Below are 23,373 nucleotides of genomic sequence, written 5' to 3' on the forward strand. Positions count from 1 at the left end.
TATTCACTGTACTGGGTTGAATGATGGACTCTTGAGAGGGGCATCTGTTTAGTGTTCTGATGATATTCACTGTATTGGGCTAAGTAATGGACTCTTGAGAGGGGTGTATGGTTAGTGTTCTGATTATATTCACAGTACTGGAATGTGTAATAAACTCTTGCGAAGAGTATCTTGTTGGTGCTCTGTTAAAATGTACTGTACTGGGATGAGTGTTGGACCCATGAGAGGGATATCTGGTTAGTGTTCTGATGATATTCACAGTACTGGGATGAGTAATAAACTCTTGCGAAGAGTATATTGTTGGTGCTCTGTTAAAATTTACTGTACTGGGATGAGTGATGGACCCATGAGAGGGATATCTGGTTAGTATTCTGATGATATTCATTGTACTGGGCTGAGTGACAGACTCTTGAGAAGGAAATCTAGTTAGTGTTCTGATACTCACTGTACTGAGCTTAGCGATGGGACTCTTGGGAGGGCTATCTGGTTAGTGTTCTGATGATAATTACTGTACTGGGCTGAGTAAGGGGCTCTTTAGAGGGGTATCTGGTTAGTGTTTTGATACTCACTATACTGGGCTGAGTAATGGACTCTTGAGAGGGGCATATGGTTAGGGTTCTTTTAATATATTATATAATTTTCATATCCACATCCCCCTAAAGTGCAAGATAATTGTACACCCTGGAAAAAAATGTGATCTCTTCCAAACTATTGCATTTTTTTTTTTTTGCAAATCTTTTGCAGCCGTGGCCTCGTCTACAGGGACTTGTAGAATCACAATCAGTTCTCAATTGTCGTTCCTAAGAATTTGTCAGGTGATCTTCTTTCTTTCTTTCTTTCTTTCTTTCATTCTTCTCTCTGCCTTCCATCTTTCCATCATTTTCTTGTTTTCTCCGGTCCATCTGTCGGATTAGCCGGGGGCAGTGGAGGAGTTTTTCCCGCTGGTCTCCAGACTCCAGCTGCTGTTGTCTCTTTCGACTGGGCTCAGGTCACTCAGAGGTCAGGGAGTAACATCAGAGCCTGGATCTGTGTGATGATAGCATGCGTGAAGCAGACGTGCGCTCAGTCCGTGGGATCTCACGGCGAGGCCGAACAACAAAAGAGTGTGAGTCAGGCGCTGACCCGAGGCGGTTTTCTTTGCGTTTTTTTATTGTTTTTATTTTAACCAGAAACTCACTGTTATGATAAAACGTGAATCATTCAGATTTTTTCCAGCTCGTCCATAACCACCTCAAATCACCATCTCAGTTCATCAGGTTTAGATCAGGGGATTAATGTGGAGGACGAGCACTATTTTTACTTTTTACTACGTAATTTCATACTGGAAACTGAATGTCAGATCACGTTTTTAGAAATATATTTTAAGTCACTGACCAAAATTATTTCATATTACACCCAAAAAACACAGGTGATTAATTAAGAGAACTACTACATGCATTTTCCGCATTTCGAGTAGCACATGGCATACTTTTCCTGTCATTATGATAGCGAAGATACACTGACACTGTTGACGGCTCACCTATAGATTACTAAAATAGGGAATTGTGGATAAAAAGGATAAACCATTTTTTACTGTTTACTAAATCATTCCATGTGTCCCTTAATTCTTTTCATTTCTTTAATAATAATCTACAATGTAGAAAATCAAATAAATTGAATGGTACCATAAATGGAATGCAGCAATATGCTGCCATGAAACTTAAATGCTCTCTTATAACATAGTTATAAGTCAGTTCAGTGGTCACTATCTTTGTAACAAGATCAGCCCTCCGTCTGCTTGCAAGAGAAGAGGACAAAATACTGGAAACTGAAGGTCAGATTATGATTTTAGAAATATATTTTAAATCACTGATAAAAATCTGCTAAAACCTCCATGAATAGTTTGTAAGCTTTGCCTCAATAATAAAACAAAAAAACATAATTTTTCGGTTAATTTTGGCTGCTGCACCTGCGCAGATCTCCGGCATCCCCACTAGCATACTGACCGAGACTTTAACCCTAGCTAGTCTTCAATGTGTTATCCACTACTCTACATGAAATACTCACATTTTAGCTATTAAAAGCCACTGGTTATAGGCTCAATATTCCAATGTCAAATTGAGTGATTGCAACTGTAGCTTTACTGCAGATCCAGTAAAATCCCAGCAAATTACATTAACAGAGCATATACATACTTTCTTAGATTCCCACTTACAATGATCAGAAATCAGAACTGAATCATAACAATTCAGATTCAGTTCAGTCTTTTAGTAAGACTCTATGAATGTCTATAAGAATGTCTATAGGACTCCATAAACTTAGTCGTAACATATTATAATGCATTCATAAGGCATTCTAAACATGGCAATAAATATGTATAAAAATGTAGCCATGTTTATTATGCATTATGAATTGTGATCATAATGCATTATAAGTATATATCTATCATTAATAATAAATATATAATCCCCCAATGCAATTTTGTTGCTTCACTTGGAGCACATAAAGACTTTTTTGGAGGATTTATTAAAAATTGTTTCCACATTTTTAGCTAGGCCTACCGTTAAGCTGCTATTCAGCTGTATATCCCCCATCGCTAGTGATGCCACAACACAAGGAGGCTAGTGAAGATTAGCACACGCCTCCTCTGACACGTGAAATCAGACTCCACCCAGAGAGAGAGAGGGGCCAATTGTACTCTCTCAGGGCTCCATCAGCTGATGGCAATCTGCATGACCAGGATTCAAACCAGGGATCTCTAGATCATAATAGCAGCGCTTTAGACCGCTGAACCACACAGCACCGTATAAAGACATGTTTTAAAACACATTATAAATGACTATAACAGATATTTTATTCACACTCTCCTTTCAACCTGATCTGGACTCCATTTCCCAGAATGCTGACACTACTGATCATCATCACACTCACTCGGTCACCTGACTATTGATTGTTTTCACCTGCCACTCTGTCTATTTATACCCTCTCCTTTTGACCAAGTTTTGACTAACCACCATCTATTTAATGCATATTAAATTTAGTTATAATGAGCTATGCACGCTTATATTTATAGCCACATTTATATTATCTTATGATGAATGCATTATAAAATGTTATGAGTGTGTTTATTGAGTCTTATAGACATGAAATGTATAGGAAGTGTTACCAGTCTTTTTTTACTAACGTTCTCTTTGCAGAAGTCTGGGTCTCAGACTCTAATCGAGTGTCATCAGGACAGTTGCAACTGGAAAATCTCCCTCAGAGCTCGATGAGGAAGCACCGTTTAGAGGAAGCAAGACTCTAAAGAGGAACAGTCTTCATTCATAGAGGAATTATGACACACAGAGCAGATATTAATAAACTACAGCCTGTATCATCAGCGGCATAAGCTCACTAATCCTCTGTTTATGTAGAACTAACAGCGTCTGATAAATCACTCGGCAAAAAGTGAAACCGAGCAGCACAAAAACGCTGCAGAGCGTTAGAACAGATGAAGAACTGACCAATGACATGAGCTCAACGTGCATTTCAATTAACAGTCAAATACATATTTCAGAAATATGACAAAAGTATCAATTTTATTTAAAAAAAATGGATAAACTTTAATGTAGCATTATTTTTAAATATTAATGACATATCCTGCATAATGATAATGCTGGATATGTTACAGGACATGTGACCAGTATTGTGTCCCATGACTTTTGCCATTTCCCAAGGCAGCTAAAAAATAGTTTGCACTGAGTTGTGGGATATGTGGGTGGGGTCTCCTGCTCTGAAGCTTTCTTTGATGTATTTCTGATGCACAAGTGACACTCTGGGTTGAGGAATGATAAAATCCCACAAAACTTCCCATCCATCTGCACCCATTATCACACCTACAATTCACCTCTCCTGCACTCTCAAGATAGCACCTCACAACTTACACAGGTGTGGTCGTTTCCAAGCTAACGTTTACTAAAATGACCAATTATCATCAATCTACTGTACATCATGTACTACTTAATTCTACTGTAAAACATGCTTCTATTATTATTTTATTAATTTAATAGAATTATACTGCATTTTTAAGCACTAAGCCTAGATATTTCACTTAATGTCATTTTTAAAAATGGCTTAGATGTGTTTGCTATTAAATATACTAGAATATACTATTAAATATTTAAATATGCTTCAAATATGCATCAGCTTTGCCAAAACTTTTGACTGGTACTGTGTGTGTGTGTGTGACAGACCCATCCACTAAAGTGTCCTTCACTATAACTTAAGAAGTTCTAATGTGACACATACAGAACATCCAGAGAACATCACTAGACTTAAACTTAAACTACACTTAAAAATGTGTAAAATTTACTTTAAAAAAGTTCAGTAACTTTCTGCATTTTTTTTTGTTTTTTTAAGTAAATTTAATTTCATATAAATTTAAGTAACTTTAACTCGGTTTCAAGATTTAAATAGAGTTACATAGAGTAAATAAATGAACTGAACTTCAGTCAATCCTTTCTTTTAGTAAAATTGACTTAATTTATGCATAAAATATTACCTAATTACAATTACTTAATTTATACCATATTATTAAAATAATTTATGATACATAATATATTATAATTCCTGAAAATCAAATATTTTTAGTTGAAACACACATATTATACTGTCTAAACACATGGATGGCGTGTAATACATTCTTTAAAAAGAATGTATTACACGCCATCCATGTGTCATAAATTATTTGAGTAAATTATTTGAGTAAATTATTATTGTATAAAGTAAGTAATTGTAATTAGGTAATATTGTATAAATGAAGTAATTGTAATTAGGTAATATTGTATAAATGAAGTAATTGTAATTAGGTAATATTGTATGCAGAAATGAAGTAAAGTTTACTAAAAGAAAGGATTGACTGAAGTCCAGTTCACTTATTTACTCTGTGTAACATTTAAGTCTTGAAACCGAGTTGAAGTTACTTAAATTTATCTGAAATTAAATTTACTTAAAAAAGCAAAAGCAGAAAATTGAGAAACTTTTTTAAAATAACATTTTACTCATCATTTTTTTTCAGTGTACAGGACAGTGTGTGAATGTGTGTTCATTAATCTCACCTTATTTACAGAATGTAGGTGTGCTGCTGCGTTAGAGCTGGAGATAAAACTAAACTAGTGTATTTTTAGATTCTACAGCTTCTTAGATTCTGTTTCAACCATTTTAAAGACTCAGATGCTTTAATGCATAACTTTTTTATTTTGTGACCTCGTTTTAGGATTTTAAATATATTTTTGGAAGAAATAACAGACTATACATAAGCAATGAACAAATTAATTCAGCTGATTTATCTGATTAAATGTTGGATTTTTTTAGGGGTTAAAATGCTGATAAAAGGTGTAGAGGTGAACCTGTGAACTGCGCTCTAATCTGTGTGTGTGTGTGTGTGTGTGTGTGTGTGTCTGAGATAAGGAGTTTCCTCGATGTCACAGTCGTAGCTGTGATGCAATATTATTCGCCTGCAGCTCCGTCGTCCACGGCAACTGACAGCACAAAACCTCGTGCTTACACAAGCGGCCAGGTATGCACACGCAGAGCCCAGGTCACGTGCTTAACAACCACCTGAGCTCACAATACAATACTGCACAGGTATCTACACAACGCTTCCCAGAGAGCATGCTGGGAAAACCAACGCACTAATCTCAACCCTAATCTAGAGTCTGTTTTCACAAACACTGAAGCTAAACATCTCATATACTCTATTAACCCCTTACATACCTTACATCTCACCTGTTTAATTAACCCTTTACACCATTTACTTTACATCTGCTCAATTAACCCTTTACATCCTTTACATCTCATCTGTTCAATTTACCCTTTACACTATTTAAATCTCATATGTTCAATTAACACTTTACATTATTTACATATTACCTGTTCAATTAAAACTTTAATTAACCCTTTACATCATTTACATCTCACTTGTTCAATTAATCCTTTACATCATTTGCAGCTCACCTGTACAATTAACCATTTATATTGCTTACATCTCACCTGTTCAGTTAAAAATTTACATCATTTACATCTCATTTATCAGTTAACCCTTTACATCATTTGCATATTATCTACTCAATTTACCCTTTACATTATTTAAATCTCATATGTTCAATTAACACTTTACATTATTTAAATATTACCTGTTCATTTAAAACCTTAATTAACCCTTTACATCGTTTACATCTCACCTGTTCAATTAAAACTTTAATTAACCCTTCACATCGTTTACATCTCATCTGTTCAATTAACCCTTTACATCATTTGCAGCTCACCTGTACATTTAACCATTTATATTGTTTATTGTATCTCTCCTGTTCGGTTAAAAATTTACATCATTTACATCTCATTTATTCAGTTAACCCTTTACATCATTTGCATATTACCTACTCAATTAACCATTCACATCATTTGCATATTATCTACTCAATTAACCATTTACATCATTTGCATATTATCTACTCAATTAACCATTTACATCATTTGCATATTATCTACTCAATTAACCATTTACATGACTTATAGCTACAGCACATATCTAAAGAAACGATTCTTAGACAGCAGCATAGTAGTACAAATATTTTTATTTTGTATATTTGATTTATATTTGACTTTTGATCTATTTGACATGTTTAATGGACTTATTTACAAATTTTAATTTTAACAATGCTTTTGAATTTGTGAGAGGGTGAAATTTGCTGTTAAAAAATGCATTTCAAAATATCTTTTTAGACTGCAAAATTCATATCCATAAATTTAAATCTGTCTACAATCCACTATCTATCTGAACTTTGACTCTATAATCACGAATGCTGAGTCAACATGAGAAAACAACATCCACTTATCTATCATACATTTCTGCATACAATATTACTTCATTACAATTACTTAATTTATACAATATTACTTCATTACAATTACTTAATTTATACAATGTTACTCAAATAATTTATTATACATAATATATTATAATTCCTGAAATTTAAATATTTTTCATGGTGCAGTATTGTTTTGTTAATGAGTGTATGATGACTTCCACTGATTGGGTTCTCATTTATCTATTTATTTTCTAAAGTAAAACACTCTTAGATACCCACGCCATCGAGATGATCTCCCTGCTTCTCAGCCGAAAAACTAAAAGTGAAACCGTATCATACAGGTATCAGACCCGGAAGCTTCTGCACTCTCTGCTAATCTGATACTGATCCGAGTATCATACTGTGTCTTGTTTTAGGAACGGGAGCGGATCTGTTTTGATTGCTGTAGTTACTGAAAGGGATAGGATTTATTACAGGTATGTAGAGAATGAGAAAGGAGGGATACACCACAGTCTCAGTCCCGGTCAACACTCGTGATTCTGTATCTACTGTAACTGTAAATTAATTAATTATAAACAGAATTAAAAGTAATCTTCCTCATGAAGACACTAAGATTAAAATACAAAGAGTGTGCAGATCTGTCCTCAAAGATAAATGTGATACTTAGAAAAATCTAAAGTGAAGCAGGGCTGCGCAAGGTCTACTTTTCCCATCGTTATGATAGCAAAGACACACTGACAAAACTCTAAATCTCTAAGACTCTAAAGCTCTGAGACTCTGAAGCTCTAAATCTTTGAAGCTTTGAGAACTTGAGTCTCTGAGACTCGAAATCTCTGTCACTCTGGATCTTTCAAACTCTAAGACTGAAGCTCTAAGACTCAGAAACTCAGAAACTCTGCAGCTCTAAGACTCTGAGACTCTGAAACTCTGAGAATCTGAGACTCTGAGACTCTAAAGCTCTGAGACTCTAAAGCTCGGCGACTCTAAAGCTCTAAAACTCTGAAGCTCTAAAACTCAGAAACTCAGAAACTCTGAAGCTCTAAGACTCTGAGACTTTAAAACTCTGAGAATCTGAGACTCAATCTCTAAAGCTCTGTGACTGTAAAGTTCTGAGACTGTAAAGCTCTGAGTCTCTAAAGCTCTGAGACTCTAAAGCTCTGAGACTCTGAAGATCTGAGACTTTGATACTCTAAAGCTCTGAGACTCTGAAGATCTGAAGCTCTAAGGCTCTGAAGCGCAGAGTCTTAAAATATCTGAGACTCTTAAGCTCTGTGACTCTAAAGCTCTGAGACTGTAAAACTCTAAAGCTCTGTGACTCTAAAGCTCTGTGACTCTAAAGCTCTGAGACTGTAAAACTCTAAAGCTCTGTGACTCTAAAGCTCTGTGACTCTAAAGCTCTGACACTCTTAAGCTCTGAGACTTTGAGACTTTGAAGCTCTAAGACTCTGAAGCTCTGTGACTCAGAAGCTCTTAGACTCTGAAGCTCTTAGACTCTGAAGCTCTGAGATTCTGAAGTTCTGAGACTCTGAAGCTCTTAGACTCTGAAGCTCTGAGATTCTGAAGTTCTGAGACTCTGAAGCTCTGAGACTCCAAAGCTCTGAGACTCTAAGACTCTAGAGCTCTAAGACTCTAAAGCTCTGATACTCTAAAGCTCTGAGACTTTGTCATTCTATGACTCTCAGACTCTGAAACTCTTAGACTCTAATGCTCTTAGACTCTGAAGATCTGAGACTTTGAGACTCTAAAGCTCTGAGACTCTGAAGATCTGAGGCGCTAAGGCTCTGAAGCACAGAATCTTAAAATCTCTGAGACTCTAAAACTCTAAGACTCTGAATCTCTAAGACTCTAAAACTCTGAAACTTTAAAGCTCTGAGACTCTGGAGGTTGTGCAGGGGTGGAGGAGGAGGGGGCGGTTACTGTGGTACGTGTTTGGGAGCGTATCTGTGCTCAGGAACATTTTAAAGAGCCGCCGCGGGCGACTGAACTCAGTGTACCAGCGGGACTAACAGCCCCGTCACACTGCAGCACAGTCTGGCACGCAGCACAACTTCCCATTATCATTTACTGCATTTCTTTAAGCCACTGAACGTGACCTTGTGTGTGTGTGTGTGTGTGTGTCATATGGTCACCATGCACAAAAAGAAAGCAGAAGATAAATAACAGGAACATGAGAGTGCGTGTGAATGCGTGTGAGTGCGGCCTTCGTGTGTATGATCCGTGTATTTAGTACTTTGTGAGGACCGATGCGTAACAGCAGGAAAAACATTAGGAAACAATTTTACAGACTGGAGGCGTCTTGTTTATTTGTTTGTTATGTTTTTCTGAAAAACTAAAAATGTCAAAAGTTGTGAAAAAATGCAAGTCTGACTTTGGTTTGTTGTAAAAAGATCAAAGCAAATGATTTAAATTATTTACTTTTAATGGAAGTCAATGTACAGATTTTATTGCAAGTCATTTTCGAGCATTTCTATTGGTCGTTTCATCATGAAATTGCGCTACAATGTGAAGAAAAGCTGCATACCCTGGTGAAAAAATATATACATAATTGTACTTAAAACATATTGTGAAAAGTCTTTAAATAAACAGATTTATGTACTTACTTAAAATATATTAAAAGTACATTAATATTATGATTTCATCAAATGTTTGAAAGTAAACTGTGATCATGCTTTTCAAAAAGTACAATATAGTGTGTTTTTAAATAAATAGATTACTATGAAGTAGACTTTTAGTTTAATGCAATTCAATATACTTCTAAAATACTTATTTCCAAATACACTTTTGTACATTTTAGGCAAAGTGTGTTAAAAACAACTGTTACAGTAGTTCACTTAAAGTACAATGTATCATGTAACTTTTTAGATAGTAAATTAAATTACTACATTGTTAAAATGTTTAAAAATATATTTAGGTATTACATTAATATACCCGTTAAAATGTATTACAATGCTCTGTAATTATAATTAGAAAAATATAAATATAAGTAAGTAAATATATATATATATATTTATATATTTATATATATTTTTTGTACTCAACGAAATATACTAGAAGTGTGCTACTTACAAAAGACAGGAACAAGAAGGATATTTGTAAATTTATTTAACATCAGTTCTTAGTGTGATACAGTTGTAATATTCTGTAATAAATGTATTATAATTTTACTGTAAGCATATTTAAAATATGGGGTTACATACATGAAGTTTGTTTAAATGTAACTTAAGTATATTTAAACTAGTTCAATTTTAGGACAGTTAAGTACACTTAGCACAATTTAAGTAGGACTTTTGTACTATTTTTATAGAATTAAAGTATAATAAGTACAAAAAAGTTGTTCCATTTTAGCACTTTTTAAATATACTGATTAATAATAATGTGGCTACAAGAACACTTTAGTGCACTATAGCACATTTTTTCACTAGAGTATGTACTGTATATATCACTATTTGGCGTTTTGGTACTTTGGCATTTGCGTATAATTTGGAATAAAGCAACATTCAGCATTTTGTAGATCACAATTAAAGTAAAGCACCCATGCTGCTGCATTTTGGCAGATTTCCATACAGGAAATTTCCATTCCTGCTCTATGAAGTGGGCTGAATCTTTATTAACTGGATCTTTGTAGTGAACTTTGTAGATTTGTGCCATTTAATGCAGTTACAATATACCTAAACATATATAACAGTTATAACAACAGTGGTTACATTCTAATTGTGTAGTAATTACTTATATTAGCTAGTTTGTGTGTAGTAAAGCACACAGCTAAAGAGTTAAAGTAGAGTATACTCAAATATCTACATGCATATGTGAATGTATAGGCCTCTACTGTCCCACAATGCACTGCAAAATAGAAAAGGACTTGTTTTTACTATTTATTATATATATATATAGGACTTTAGACGACATAGAAATCATGTTTTCCAGCTTAATTATAGTGGTGCTTTAAATTTAAAGTAAATATTTCTGCACAAATATGATGTGAAAGATTTTCCACACAAAAATATGTAATATTTTTGGGCAATTTGTTGAACTTGGTTCTTTTTATCTACTTTTAGGATTTTAAGACTGAAATTCTGATGATGTTCTTGGTCCTACTTGTGCAGAAACATATAAAACAAATCTCAAAGATTCAAAACATTTAAGCACCACTTTATAAAAAGTGTATATTTTAAAGGTCACTTTAAAACGTCATCACAACCTTCATACTTTTTAATTTTCAGATGAGATTAAATTCACTTTCTCTATGTTCAGCAATAAATTAATAACATTAATTTCACTAAATATTTCTAATATTGTCTCCATACTGAGTTTAAAGAGGAACATTTTAAGCTTTCCCACCTTTAGCAGTAAAATACCACAATAATTATAATAATTAAACAATTATAATGCATGAAGCGTAAAATAAATAAACACTTTAACATGTCTGCAGCTCCAGGTCAACTGTGTTTTCTTCAAAGGTGTGAAAATCCAACTATTCCCATCATAAATCCCATTACTCTGTAGTGTAGATAGTATAGATACTAAAGTTTAATAAAATACTTCTGTAGAAGTTGAACTCAAGTATCAACTCAAGCTTTTTACTCTTTAAGTAAAAGAGTTTTAAAAATTACTGGATTTAAAACTACTTAAAGTATAAAAGTAAAAGTAATATAAAGGGGGAAAAAATTAAGCCATTAAGAACAAAAGCTTAGGCCACGCCCACAGAGTTCTATAGTGCACTACCGCCCCCCCCCCCCCCCTACCCTAAAACACATTTTTATATTTTTTCTAAAAGCCATAATGACTATAATGTTCTATTATTAAAATGTTAATGTTGATAATATAGTTTGGGATTTTGCACTAGGCTCCCTAGTTTTTCAGCTGCATATATGTTTTTATTAAAAATGAATGTATTTTACATACAGTAGAATGTAAATATATTAAAGTTAAAGTTTAGTTGGACTGGAGTTTATCTGGAGTTCTCTTGAGTCTCTGCACAGATCATCTTCATACTAGACTACATACGTGTGCAAGGGTGATGGATCACAGTATAAACCAATAGGGAGTCGGTATTAGGTATATGTTTATACTTCTCTACATCCAATCACAATCAGATTCACTCTATCTGGATGGAGAGATTTATCTGGATAGGGGTTTTATTGAACGATGAGAAGCCGGAATAAAAACGAACTGAAATGAAATAGGAGTAACAAGGCTGTTTTTATTAAAATGTAAAGAGTAGAAAGTTCAGATAATTGTGTGAAAATGTAAAATAATTACTAAAGTAAAGTATAGATAAACTACATTTCTACTTAAGTAAAGTAACAAAGTATTTGAATTACAGATTTTTTCGCTAAAATTGTCTACTTTGTAACGCATGTATAACAGGGAATACCAATTCAAAAGGCGCAGAGAGAGAGAGAGAAAGAGGGATACAGAGGAAAAGAGAGATAAGAAGAAAAAGAGAGAGAGAGAGAGAGAGAGAGAGAAAGAGAGGTGAAGGGAGGGGCGGAGTCCTGTGTCTCCATGGGCGACGGGTGCTGTTTTTGTTAGCGTGAGCGTGAGTCAGAGGAGCGGTGAGTCACAGTCAGGAGGAAACTCTCCCCGCTCACACCAGCACACTCTCCCAGGAGCCAAATAAGGACACGTATACACACACACACACACACACACACTCAGAAAAGAGAGAAAGAGAAGGACAGTGGGACAGGCCCCGAAAGTAGAACTGAACCCACCCAGTCTGTTCACACCACAGGGCCAACATTTGGGTAAAACCCCATTAGTGCATGAGGGACATTCCAGGATTTTGGTACATTGCAGGGGTGGTCACTTCTGAAAATTTGATCTTCAATTTGATCATTTTTAGTCATATATTTATTAAATACAGGTACTAGCCTATCAAAAAGTTTGATTTGTCAAGCTCAGGTATCAAAGCAGTTTTTTAAATTAGATTATGGAATATATTTGGTAACTTACAGTAACTTACAAATCTAGGCTAAGTTGTGGTTTACCCCAGGAACAGATGCTAACTGTAAAATTTAGCTATGTATACAAGATCAAGGACAGACATGGTTATATAAGTATATAAAGTAAATTTTGACTCTACTCATTATTAGTCTTACAATATGAGTAACAGGGTTGATTTCATTGAGTGACACACACAACTTGGACAAACATATTTGGAAAAATAACTTGAAAATTGTTAGAGCACTTACTCTTGGTCTTGCCATATATATATATATATATATATATATCAACGTATTTAGTATATTATTATTATTATTATTATTATTATTATTATTATTATTATTATTATTATTATTATTATTATTATTATTATTATTATTTAACTGCCAATACTGAAAGTCTAATACTGGAGCAGTATACGAGCAAACTCTGTAAAGAGGATAAGGTAGCTTTGGGCAACAGACGACACAAAGATGGTAAGTAAGGGAGAGGCCACACCCAATATGCAAATACATGGTGCCAGTAGCCTTATGGGAAAGCTGTATAAACCAACACTGTAGAAAGAGCATTAACACGTGTAGTGAATAAAAGTTGGTTCAAATCACATTTTTCCATTGAGTCAACAAACATTTTTAAGTTTTCTGGTTGAAGTTCTCTGAACTCAATTTATTGAGTTGTACTGGCCGATAATTTCACTCAACTTAATAATATTAGTTCTCCTGACTAAAACACAGAATTGCTTTTTAGAGTGTATCTTCTCTCAAACATACTTTTTCTGTTATTGCTTTATCAGAAACATGGTTTACTCAGGATCTTAAAGATACGTTTAAACTTCCAAGTTATAATTATGTTCATTATATAAGAGAAAATAAGTCTGGAGGTGGAGTATCTCTGTTTATTGATGAAAATTATGAATTAAAATTAGGAATGGTCTTACTAAAAAAAGTCAGATGAGTTTGAGGCACAATCTGTTTTTTCGGAGCTTCCTGGTGCCTTTCATGGGTTGTTCATGCCCTTTTGGAGTAATTTCGGTCGGCCGGTCACTCCTGGGAAGGTTCACCAGTGTTCCGTGTTTTCTCCATTAGTGAATAAAAGCTCTTACTCTGTGGTTTGCCAGAGCCCCAAATCTTTAGAAATGACTTTAGAACTTTTTTCAGACTGATGGATGATCAATGACTGTAAAGACTTTAAAGTTAAATTGAGTTCAGCTTTAATTCTTCATTAAAAATGCTTTTTTTGTTCGACAATCTGACTTTTTCCTTCATAAATAAATGAGCAGTTCTATAATCTTTGTCCGATTTGTTAGATTTAGTTCTCCTTATCTACGTTTAAGACTTACATGCAAATATATGCAGAAATATAGAACATTCTACAGAGTTCACAAACTTTCAAGCTCGACTGTAGCTTCCTGTTAGCCTAGCTCCTTGTTTACTTTACTGAAGAACCCCGTGCTAATATCGTCTGCCAGATATACATTCTAATTGGGAACATTTAGGCCTGTAGACCCCGAGGTTTATATATGGACTGCGGCTGAGCCGGGGGTTAATGCGAGCCTTGGCTAGCGTAGCGGCTTGCTGCAGCTGCATTAGCTCGTCAGGCTGGTTTGAGGCAGTCCTGCTGGGTCCAGCAGATGGAGGCTGGGTGGAGCCCGCTGTAGAGTGTAGGGTAGTGCTGAGGCGAGGCGGCGGGTGTCGTGATGCTTGCTGTTTTAGACAGTTCTAGGTCAGGACTGACTGAAACCTTCTCAGCGTTTCCAGCAGCTGTTTATGTAAGACTGTATAGTTCTGACCACTGAAACGGGGGTTCTAATGCTCTTAGTGTGTTTGTGAGTTTCTGTGGTGAAGATGAGTTTGTGGACATACAGGAGTTGGACAATGAAACTGAAACACCTGTCATAATTTTAGTGTGGGAGGTTTCATGACTAAATTGGAGCAGCCTGGTGGTCAATCTTCATTAATTGCACATTGCACCAGTAAGAGCAGAGTGTGAAGGTTCAGTTAGCAGGGTAAGAGCACAGTTCTGCTCAATATATTGCAATGCACACAACATTATGGGTGACATACCAGAGTTCAAAAGAGGACAAATTGTTGGTGCACGTCTTGCTGGAGCATCTGTGACCAAGACAGCAAGTCTTTGTGATGCATCAGGAGCCACGGTATCCAGGGTAATGTCAGCATACCACCAAGAAGGACCAACCACATCCAACAGGATTAACTGTGGACGCTGTAAGAGGAAGCTGTCTGAAAGGGATGCTCGGGTGCTAACCCGGATTGTATCCAAAAAACATCCCAAATCACGGCTGATCAAATCACGGCAGAATTCAATGTGCCCCTCAACTCTCCTGTTTCCACCAGAACTGTCCGTCACCACAATAAATTATTGTGGTCTAAAAGCAGGTGTTTCAGTTTCATTGTCCAACCCCTGTACATCGATTAAGCGTAACATTATGACCAATGCTTTGGTTCTATACCCATTTTTTCAGCTCCTTATCCATATAGGATATTTTTTTTTTTACATTTTGTCTCCTTACAACCAAGTTACAATCTTAAATGTATTTTAATCTCGGATAGGACTAGTTTCACAGAGGAATGTCTTTAAAAAAATATTTTACACTTCTAATCAGTGATAAAACTCTTGCATTCGGACTACAGTTGAAAAATCAGGAGGACCAGTAAGTTTTTTTAGGCTGACCGCTTTCAGTTGCTCCTCCATTTCCACTCGCTTTTTTTATGTGGATCTCCGTGGAAACGCGCGTCCAAAGTGTAATTTTGGTGCACGGCAGTGGACAAATAGCTCTATTTTATTAAATGTAGTTCAGTGAAAACAGTAGATAATTCTCAGAGTAATGGAATTTTCTCAGAGAACGTCTAAGAAATACACATACATGGTCGTTCCGGGCGGGAATAAAATCACAGAGGACCCCCCATTAAAGAGACACCCTTAGAAACTAATCCCGTCCAGATGGGCTATAGAACAACACAAAGTGGTACATAATTATGAAGTGGAACTAAAATTATACATGAATAATCTAGATGAATATTCTTTTACATAATCCATTCCACTGTAGCTCTGGCTGTATGTTTAGGGTCATCGTCTTGCTGGAAGGTGAATCTCCTTCGCTGTCTCAAGTCTTTTACAGCCTCCAACAGGTTTTCCTTTTCCAGGATTGTCCTGTATTTATCTCAATCAATCTTCCCACCATCAGCTCTGACCAGCTTCCCTGTCCCTGCTGATGGCTGCCGCCACCATGTTTCACAGTGGGTAAGATGTGTTCAGGTTGAGCAGTGTTACTTATTTCTGCAAGACATAGCACTTTTATTTAGGCCAAAAAGTTCCACTTTGGTCTCATCTGACCACAGAAACTTCTTTGACATGTTTTGCTTTGTTCCTACATTGTCTTGTCTTGTGGCTGCAAACTGCAAAAGCAACATTTCTTTTGTCTTTCTTTCAGCAATTGGTTTCTTTTTGCCATGTCTAGCTGTGGATCTCTGCTGCTCCTCCAGAGTGACCATGGGCCTCTTGGCTGCCTCTATGGCCAGTGCTCATGACCATGTCTTTGGTAGGTTTGTAAAAACAGTTGTAGAATACTTTTTCATTCATTTTTGTATGATTGATTGAACATTGCTCCTTTGAATGCTTTTTTACCAAACCCTTTAAACGTCTTCTCCATAAATTTATCTCTGACCTGTCTGGTGAGTTTCTTTGGTCTTCATGATGCTGTTTCACTAGTGTTCTCTAACAAAACACTGAGGCCTTCATAGAACAGCTGTATTTATACTGAGACTAAATTATTACACACAGCTGGACTCTTATTAACTGATTAACTTATTAACTTCTGAAGGAGATTGATTGTAATGAATTTTATTTAGGGGCCTGAAAACCATTGCACGTCACATTTTTCCGATTTTCATTTGATAAAAAAATGTAAAACCATGTATGATTTTCGTTCCACTTATCAATTACATGCACAATATTTTGTGTTGGCCTATCACTTAACTTTGAACCATTTTTCGTGTGTTTTTTCTTCGTTTTTGTCAGTTCCTCTTTCAGGTCTTACAATACAGTAATTATATCAGACAGACACATGCCCTGATCTCTTTTACTCCAGAAGACATACGGCTGCTCAAAAATAGAATCATTTAAAATGTAAAAGGAAGCAGAATTGTTATATTTTCCTGGAACTGACCATGTTTTGGTCAAAATTTTACCAAGCACCTGTTTTTTTTTTTTAACTTATTTTTGAATATATAGACTTTAAATATATTCACATCTAAGATATCTTTTCAAGAATGGTTAGACTAGAGTGTTTATGAGTATATGAAAGCATAAGAATATTGATGATTTGAGTTCATTACATGACTTATTAATTATTACTTTGACAAAATACATGGAGAAACAGCATCAGGCGGATTTATTTTTCTTGATAATCAATAATCACAGGATCTAGGATACATGTAGATACTAAAAACCTTACACTCAGAGCAGCCTATACCTTTCAGTATTTTAATCAGGACACACAAAGAAAACTATATACAAAAATATAAACTTTTTTGTCTAAATAAATAAAAATGTTTAGTGCAAAATAACTACTTTAGTAAAAATGTGCAAGTAAAATAAAACTTATATAAAGTAGTGCTCACACCATACCTAGCTTTAGTTCAGGGGTGTCCAAACTATGTCCCGCGGGCCATTTGTGGTCTGTTTGTTGGAGTGGCCTGCGAGGTATTTTAGAAATAGAATGAAAAGCAGAGAGAGTGCTCAGTTGTAGCGCAGAAAAATGGGCCAAAGAGTCTAAAAGCGGAGAGAGTGTGCAGTTGTAGCGCAGAAAAACGGGCCAAAGATCTAAAAGCGGAGAGAGTGCGCAGTTGTTGCGCAGAAAAACGGGCCAAAGAGTCTAAAAGCGGAGAGAGTGCTCAGTTGTAGCGCAGAAAAATGGGCCAAAGAGTCTAAAAGCGGAGAGAGTGTGCAGTTGTAGCGCAGAAAAACGGGCCAAAGAGTCTAAAAGCGGAGAGAGTGTTCAGTTGTAGCACAGAAAAACGGGCAAAAGAGTCTAAAAGTGGAGAGAGTGTTCAGTTGTAGCGCAGAAAAACGGGCCAAAGAGTCTAAAAGCGGAGCGAGTGTTCAGTTGTAGCGCAGAAAAACGGGCCAAAGAGTCTAAAAGCGGAGAGGGTGCGCAGTTGTAGCGCAGAAAAACGGGCCAAAGAGTCTAAAAGCGGAGAGAGTGTTCAGTTGTAGCGCAGAAAAACGGGCCAAAGAGTTTAAAAGTTGCCGTAATTAAGGAGTTTAATATTAAGAGACCTCATGAAATGAAACATCAATTTGAAAAATCTTAGTTTACACAACACTGTCAAAGATAGATAAAGATAGTAAGTCAAGTAAAATGGTGTGTAAATGAAAGTAATCAGGAAAATGTGTTATTTAAAGTGGTATATTTCATTATTTGTTTTATTACAGAGTCTGTGGCCCGTGACTTCAAATATATTTCTCCTTCTGGCCCCCAACAAAAAAAGTTTGGACACCCCTGCTTTAGTTTGAGTAAAGCAGGTAGTTTCACACTTTTTCTGTGGACACTTTTGAGTCTGATATTTACTGATATTGTTTGGTTTGAAACATCATATAAATATGTTTGAAGCACTAAAGGTAAATAATATTAGTTGGGGAAGGAGATCTCATCACTTTTTTAGGTGTTTTTCTCAATGGGTTTCTTGTGGATTTAGCTTTACCACACTGGGATGTGATCACTATTTTTAGACAGAGTAAGCTCCGCCCTTTCTAACCATGTATGGATTATGTTTATGTGTGAAGGGATTCCTGAGTAATTAAGCTGAGAAAACAAGGTGCGATTTTGGAAGTAAAATCCGTCTGTAGTGTTTTAAGGGTTAAAATCTCAATATAATGAATTTAATTTTATGGTTATAAGATGACAAATTGTAAAAAAAAAAAGGTTCAAGGGGTATGAATACTTTTTGCAAGCCACTATAAATCAATGGGAACTCCAAAAACTAGACATTTTAAGTAGACTAAAATAGCCTTTTAGAGCTAAACACAAGATAACAGAGCAGCACATGTCCGTCAGGCGAGCTCTCCTGGTGAACAGCAGGCGTTTTTTTGGACACGTCAGGAGGTGGAAAGCACCAGACCCTCTGATGACATGCAGAAGTCTGGCCTGAGAGACTAAGGGGCTTTGTTTACCCTGCAGAGCAGTGATTTTTAGACTGAGTGATCAGATTTCACGTGACCTAATCCGATTTGGATGGTCAGACTGGAGTCGCGGTAGCTCACATATCCACATGAGTGCGCTAACAAGAGAAGAGCAGGCCAGACGAACCGCCGACATTCATCAGCTCAGAGGATGATGTGTTCTGTTATTTAACAAGATATCAGAAGAATCTTCATATATTTCATGATAGTATGACACTTTTTAAATAAAATAAAAGCAGTTTAATGCACTCCGGGTTCATATTCTTACTGCATCACTGTGTTCACACTCTCCATCTGTTCACAAGCATGGTGTATATGGTTGTCTTGTCTTGTCTGTGTTGTCTTTTCGTGTCGAGTCGTGTTGTGTCTTGATTTGTCTTTTCTTGCCATGCCTTGTCATAGCAATTCATGTCATGTCTTGTACTGTCTTGTCTTGCCTTGCCATGTCTTGTCTTGCCATGATGTGTCTTGTCTTATAATGTCATGCCATTTCATGTCATGTCATATCTTGACTTGACTTGACTTGTCTTGACATGTCTTGTCGTGTCTTGCCTTGTCTTGTCTTGTCTTGATGTGATTTGTGATGTGTCATGTTGTGTCTTGTCTTGTTGTGTCTTGTCTCGTCTTGCTTATTATGTCATGTCTTGTCTTGTCTTGTTGTGTATTTTCTTGTCTTGTCTTATTGTGGCATGTCTCATCATGTCATGTCATGTCATGTTATGTTATGTCTTGTCTTGTTGTGTCGTGTCTTGTCTTGTCTTGTCTTGTCATGTCTTGACATGTTGTGTCCTGACTTGCCTTATCTATCTTGTCTTTTTGTGTCGAGTAATGCCGTGTCTTTTTGTGTCGTGTTGTGTCGTGTCGTGCCTTGTCTTGTCTAGTTGTGTCTTGTTGTGTCATGTCTTTTCTTGTTGTGTCTTGTCATGTCATGCCCTGTCTTGTCTTGTCTTGTTGTGTCTTTTCTGGTCTTGTCGTGTCATGTCTTTTCCTGTTTTATTTTGTCTTGTCTGCTCTGGTCTTGTCATGTCATGCCATGATTGTCTTGCCTTGTCTTGTCTTGTCTTGTCTTGTCTTGTCTTTTCATGTCATGTCATGTCTTGTTTTGTCTTGTCTTATTGTGTCTTGTTTTGCTGACCTAGTCAGAAGTTAATATGCTAACTTCTCTTCTAAATCTACAGGTATTTTTGTCTCTTGGTGGACATAATCTTTAAAAACAGAGGGAGGTAAATATACACGTGGACTAGGCCTATAAGGAGCTGAATTTGAGCTGCATCAGTGTGTGATTTGGCTTTAGAACAAGAGTAATCACCTTTTAATGGCAGAAGATTTCCACTGAACTGTGGGATGATGACCAAGTAACTGAGGAAGATTTTATGAGCAGTGTGGAGATAATAAAACAGTAAGCGAGTCACCTTGAGACTGAGAGCAGCTCGGATCAGCTGAGCACAGACAGTGAGTAAGGATTTCTGCAGAGTAACGAGGACATTCCCACACCGACTGCCATAATTAGACCCGCTCTGTACTGTGGCCTACATCATAAACTGGGCTTGCTGGTGAAGTGCAATACCCCGGGACTGTGAGTAAGCACAATTTGGTGAACATTCACTGAGTTTCTGTGACTAAACACTGTTTTATTGCTAGATAACTGGCTAAAACCAGCATTTCCAGATTCCCAGCAAGTTTCTCTGACTGGTCCAGTCTCAGACCACCTATATAATTGGACTGTCCAACAGATTACCATTGATTACCACTTGTCAAACACTACCACTTTAGAATACCCCAATTTCTTCCTGTATTTTTGACATTTAATCATTTTAGTCTCAGTTTCAGCAGTGAAGAAAAGAATTAGAGTTCTGACAAGTAAAGTGCAGCAATAAACTCATTTATGGTTGGTGTGGTGCAGTGGATAACCTCTGTAATAAAAATAACCTTGTAAGTCACTCTGGATAAGTACAATTAGTACGAGGACAAGACAAAAAAATTAATAATAAAAATATATAACAAATGGGTCTGTAACAAAAGAGCAATACACAAAAGAAACACGAGGTAGAAGAGTTAGAGGCTAGATTCATTACCGGCTCAGGAGCTACTGTGCGTAATCAGAAGCTCGGTGAGTTAGAACACCAAAGCATCACATGATCTCTTGAGCAATGTCTCGGAGTGTCTATGTCTAGTGTTGTTGCATGCTGGGAGTTGAAGTCCTATCGCGACAGGCCTGATCACAACCCTAATTTTCTTTATTTAAACAGTTTAAAATCACTAAATCAGTAAATATGAATAAATTAATAATCAATAATCAGTAAACCTTACATTTTAAAATAAATTATTTGTGCTATTTTCTGGCTATCAGAGTTTCTTCAGTTTTGTTCACTTAAATAACTGAAAATAAAGAACATTATCAGTCGAGGTTATCAGTGTGTACCTGGATTTCCGTGCTAATCCATAATTTGTGTAATTTGTGACATTTCAAGCTATTTTTTGACAACAAAGTGAAAGAAGGATGTAATTGATCTCTTGCTAAACCCCTCCCCCAAATACCAACAGTCCGGGGGTATCTCAGCAACTGTAATCAGGCCCTCTTAGCTCTGACATGCTTTCAGAACTTTACAATACTCTTCTGCTCTGTGCCTGAGGTTCTCTGCAAATGTGATACTCCATATCTCAGTAGTTTTGATGGGGTGGGGGGTGAAATCTGACCAGTTTTCTAAATCTGAAGACATAATAGGAGTGTACTGTAGAAGTGTAGAAGTGTAGGGTCTGGAAGAACATGCTACAAGTTAATAAATAATTATTAGGAATAAATAATAAAAATTAAGATACTCTAAAGACTGTAGAAAATATTAATTTATTTTCATTCTATAGAAATGAAGCTAAAAATATCCACCATGTTTGCAATACATTTGCAACCAGGTTTTAACCCTCCTGTTATGTTACAGGTCAAATTGACTGGTTTAAATGTTTGAAGATCTAGGAAAAATAGTTAAAAGTATTTTTTCTGTATAAAACTTAGTGTAATCAACATATAACCTAATGCAATAAACAAAAACTAAAAATAAAATTAACGTTATATTTTAATGTTATTTTAAGCTATTATGTTTAATAGGTTGGTCTTTCAAAAGTAGTAAAGTAGTGAAACATTAATATTATATAACATATATCATAAAACATATAACATTAATAATTAGCAATGTAGTTAGTAATAAAATATTCTCACTGCTTGTTAGGATTTTTTTAAATAATTATTATTATGGATAATTATTAGATATTATTATTATTTTGGATATTAATTGGATAATTAAAATGCACTAGATCAAATTGATTTGGGAACACCATTGCTGTTCCTGACAAATGAACATAACAGGAGGGTTAAGCGTTAAAAACCAGAGATGTAGCCAGAATTGCCTACTCTTTGGTTTGGACCCACCCCCTTTTCCTAGACCAAGTGTCTCAGACTGCCTTCATTGAGGTGTGGTTGGTGTGGTGCAGTGGATAAGACCACTACTGCCTTTAAGCTACCTACTATATCATGTGGGAGACTGGGGTTCAATTCCCAGTGTGGGTGACTGAATTAGAGTTCTTGGGCAATTAGAGTCCTTGGGCAAGACTCCCAACACTGCATTGGCTGATATCTGTAATAAGAATAACATCATAACTTGCTCTGGATAAGAGCATCAGTGAAATACCATAAATGTTAAAATATAAGTTCAAAGTGGTTTAATTCCCATAGATGGGAATTGGCCTGTACTGTATCTGTACCTCTGATCTCTGCTGTGCATATTCTGGTTGCAAATATGACAAAATATGCTGGATATATTTAGATTTAATTATTTAGAACAGAAGGAAATGGAAGCAAAGCGCTGATGCTATATACAGTACATATAGTCACTGAATAAAGTTGAGAGGTTGGAAGTTGTGAGTTTCTATTTGTGATTAACACTGTGGCTAAACTAACCCTACGGTGCGGAGGCCGTACTCTGGCCTGACTCTAGTTCCCACTGTTACTGATTCATATGCTTTAGAATGAGTGTTAAAACCACTGAAATGCTGAATGAGATTTGACGTGAAGAATTTGTGATACTCAAACAACCTTATACATCAACTCACAGTCAGGGGTCACGGTGTACCAAACAATGGCCCCTGTAGGGAGCGAGTGTGAGAAAGAGGAGTGTGATATTAACACCAAGGTGACCAAACCCACCATGCTGAGAGAGGAGGAGTGGTAGAGGAACAGAGGAGAGAGAGAGAAACGTAGAGAGAGAAAGAGAGAGAGAGAGAGAATGAGAACATATTAGGTCAACACTTATTTTGAGCTCATAAGCGTTGCTAGGGCCTGGTGGATGAGCTCATTGCTATGGATACGGAGAAAAGGATGCATGTTTCTGCTTCTGCTTCCCTTTCT

At 36.1% G+C, this 23,373-nt stretch overlaps 1 protein-coding gene across 1 annotated transcript in view; it reads right to left on the minus strand.

The window, feature by feature from the left end:
- Positions 1 to 23,373, minus strand: part of elof1 (elongation factor 1) — a 515,825-nt gene that overhangs the window by 263,567 nt on the left and 228,885 nt on the right. The gene's annotated exons all lie outside the window — the stretch shown is intronic.

Source organism: Astyanax mexicanus, chromosome 19 (genome assembly GCF_023375975.1).
Source record: "Astyanax mexicanus isolate ESR-SI-001 chromosome 19, AstMex3_surface, whole genome shotgun sequence".
NCBI lineage: Eukaryota > Metazoa > Chordata > Actinopteri > Characiformes > Acestrorhamphidae > Astyanax > Astyanax mexicanus.